This window comes from Arachis ipaensis, chromosome B02, assembly GCF_000816755.2.
Source record: "Arachis ipaensis cultivar K30076 chromosome B02, Araip1.1, whole genome shotgun sequence".
NCBI lineage: Eukaryota > Viridiplantae > Streptophyta > Magnoliopsida > Fabales > Fabaceae > Arachis > Arachis ipaensis.
In genome coordinates, this window is record NC_029786.2 from 5,614,983 (window position 1) to 5,619,080 (window position 4,098).

Here is a 4,098-nt window from a genome sequence, read left to right on the forward strand (position 1 = left end):
TATAAGATAATTACATATTTTAAATTAAATTTTATCTAATTTTTGTTAACAAATAAAAAAAAAATAAGATTATAGCATTGGTACCTAAAAGATAAATTCTAGAGCATTAATACTTAAAAGATAAATATTAAAAAAATCACATCTAAAATTATTATGTAATTATTTGAATTAAGTTGTTCTTTTAAATCTTCATTTCACATTTTAATTGAGAGCTTTTGAAATTGAATCTTAACCAATATTAAAGATTTTTTTCTAAGTTATATATAATTGAGGTTATTCTAGGAGAATGAAATTTTAAGCACGGAATTGAAAGTGGATATCGTTCCATTTTGTCACGGTGATCATTGGGTCTGTGGCAAATGAGATAATCCATCTCAAATTGGCCAGGGACAAACGAAAACGTTGGAAAACTCCATAAAATTTGGCCACAGAGATATAATACGTTGCCATTGGTTAACACGGTCATTAAATTTTGCTACTGTTTATCGTTCGTGGGTACCTTCCCGTTGGTAACTCCCGTATTTTTGGTAGTGTTAGATTTTGCTCTTCATTATTAACGCAAAATTTTGATTATTATTCAACAGTAAAATAAATGTTGATTCTTTAAACAAACGAAGCTTAGACATCAATTATTCACGATTCTCTATTCCATTAATAAACGTTGATCCTCTGAAAAAGTTTGAACATCAATCTCAAATAAATAATAAATTTGGTGCTAGAAATTAAAGATTTTGTTAATTACCTCAATGTACTTTTATACATGAACTTATTAATATTTGATTAATTTTATATTTTAGCGTATGAAATACAATTTAATTAAGATAAATTCTATTCAATTTTCTTTAAAATAACATGTAATTTATCTTCTATAATATTTTAATTGTAGTAGAATTATTTTATATTAATTAAGTTATTATTTAAAATAAATAATTATATAATTTTTTAAAATATTAATAACAAAACTGATCACCATCAAATTCACACCATACTCCACTATTTTTTTTATAGTATTAATAATTAGGTGCAGTTCAGTTTAAAAAAAATCTCATCTTTAAAATTTTAGTATAATTTATTTACAATAAGCTACTAAAATTAACACTTGTATTTATATTCAACGGCATATTAATCACAAACAGACACTTATTTAAGAAGTAGTTTTTGCGCTCCAACGCCTCTTTATAAAAAGTCGCAAATAAATAATAAGTAGCATTTTAAGCACAATCAATTTTATATATGAAATAATCTATTAGTTTCGTGGTATAGTTATATGTGGAATAATAATTTAATTAATTATCTAATTAAAAATTAACATGTCATAAAAAATAAATTACATATTATTTTAAAAGTGATGGGATAAAATTCACCTTTAATTAATGACTTGACTCTTAAATATATTTTCAACGTTTCAAATAATAACCTAATCATATCCAAAAGTAAAAATATTAATATTTTTCTTGAAGTAGTTCATATTCTTCCCATGCATCCACATCCTTATTGGCTTTTTAGTTTTTATCCCTTTTAAGAATTTTTTACTTTTTATTTTTTCTCCCCGGATTGCAGATTTTTTCATTATTGGAAAGCCATCATGTCATCCTTTCTGGAAATAAATTGAAAAATCAGGGGACGGTTGTAAGAATCATGCTTTATTATTACTTTATGAGTTTGTATTGAAAGCTACCATTATGTTACAATTAGACTTACCAAATTAATTAATGTGCTTAATTAGTCTTTCAATTGGATATAATCTGGTGAAGCTAACAACTCTTAATTATTTTTCTATCACTTCTTTGTCAATTCTTATGTTGCTTGAACATCATGTTTGACTTAGATTATTCTCATATATTTTCGTTTCCCTCTTTTATTTTTTTTTAGTTACACATATTTTGTTTTTAATCACAAAAAAATGTATGTTATAATAAAACTGGAAAAATATCTTGTCCCAGATATCAACTCATAGAGATAAGCAGGAAAGGGAATATAAATTAATACTAAAAAAAAGTGATGGATCTGTCCTACATTCACTAATAAATCCAAATAAATAAACTTCACAAGTCTGATAAATTATCCTACAAGTTTATTACCAAATAATAATAATGGTTAGAATATAATTAGGATGAATTAGGATCGATTAGTATTATTTAGTATATCTGAATATTTATTATAAGAGATTATGTCTTTATTATTACGATTCTCTTAGTACCTATAAATACCCTTTTATATTGTATCATTCCAGACAACTTGAATAGACAACTTGAATACACTCAATAATACACAAATTCTTTCTCCAGTTTAGTCTCTTATTTCTAACATGGTATCAGAGTCATGGTATCCTCCTTGAAGAGAATAGGTTGTTTATTATAAAAGATTACGTCTTTATTATTACGATTCTCTTAGTACTTATAAATACCCTTTTATATTATATCATTCCAGACAACTTGAATAGACAACTTGAATACGCTCAATAATACACAAATCTTTTCTCCAGTTTAGTCTCTTGTTTCTAATAATAATAATAATAATAATAATAATAATAATAATAATAATAATAAAGGAAGAACTAGAGATAATAAAGTGGACTACAACATTCACCAAGAAACATTTTTGAAGTGTTTTTCAAGCAAAATTAAAATAATTTGTAATTAATTACTCCCTTCCTTTTTTAATTAGTAATCACTGCTATTTTGAGTGTTTTTTACACACTAATAAAATAAAATGCAGTATCATAACAAAGATTATGTCTAAATTTATTAATATACCCAAAAAAAAAAATCAAATGATCATTATTATAAACAATATATAGAGATACTAATAATAAATTACTTGCTAATTAATTGCACAAGTCAAAATGAAGAAAAGAACATAGACTGGAGGTTCCTCAAAGTGATTGATCCAATGGATGAATTTGATGATGATTCATCATCACCATTCCTTGTTCTTGTTTTTGCTCATCATCAATCTTGGAAATACAAAAGTCAGAGATGAATATTGAGAACCAAACAAAGGCTGGTGTGAGGAAGAGAATGAGACTAAAGGGTACCATCCAAAGATGCTTATTTGATGGATGATACTTATGTAACCACCATCCAAGCATACACCCTCCAAATATGCTTATCAACAAAGACAACAACAAAATCATCATATATGTCTTTTTAGTTATCATCCTTTCTTCTCTTTCTTTGTAGTAATCTCTGATATTCTTCATTCCTTTAGACTCCGATTGAATACTGTCTCGAAACACGACTTTAGTACTTGTAATTGCTTCTGTCATCTGATAAATAAGAGGTTTAGTCAGTCGATCAGAAATTAAATAAAACCTAGCTGCTTCGTAAATTAGATTTTGAATTGCAAAAAATAATAATCCTACCTATTTTATGCAAAATTATGTGTCTTAATGTAAAGATATTTAGTATTTTTTGAAGAAAAGTTAGTCCTCCCTCATGATGAATAAGGACACAAGAAAACTTGCCTGCAAAAGGTGCTATATATAAGAGGAAGAATTAGATGAAGTATATAGAACATGATCAAGGAGATAGGGATGTTGAAGATCTAAATATGAAGGGACAAGAGAGAGAAAAAATAGGAACTTATTAGGTGCATGAATTTCAGGGATATATGTGCTAAGGAGGCAAGAGGGACATGAAGTGTGATGTTGCTTTTGTGCAAGTAAGTTCCTATTGAGGAATTGTAATTATGTGGGGATGTTAATGTTTTAGATTTTCAAGTTTGATAAATAAAAAAGTCTTCATTCTTTATTGAAGGACAAGAAAGAAAAAAAAAAATATGAGGGGGGAATTAAAGTGAATTGCGTCTTGGGTTTGGACACTCTTTAATAGAAGTGGAGTTAACTGGGGTAGGAATAATATAATTGATGGTATAATTAATTTTGGTTGCATGTGTTGTTTTGGTTCCTTTTTCTACTTTGACAATTAGTTTGTTTATTGGGATATTCCGTTCCAATTTGGAGTCTTCAAAACCCCACTAAAACAGCCCAAAACCACCACCCAAAGTATAAAATTCTGTTAGTGTTCTAAACTATTAGGAAATCATAATAGAAAATTACCAGGTTATTATTACTTCATTGTTAATAAAATATCGTCA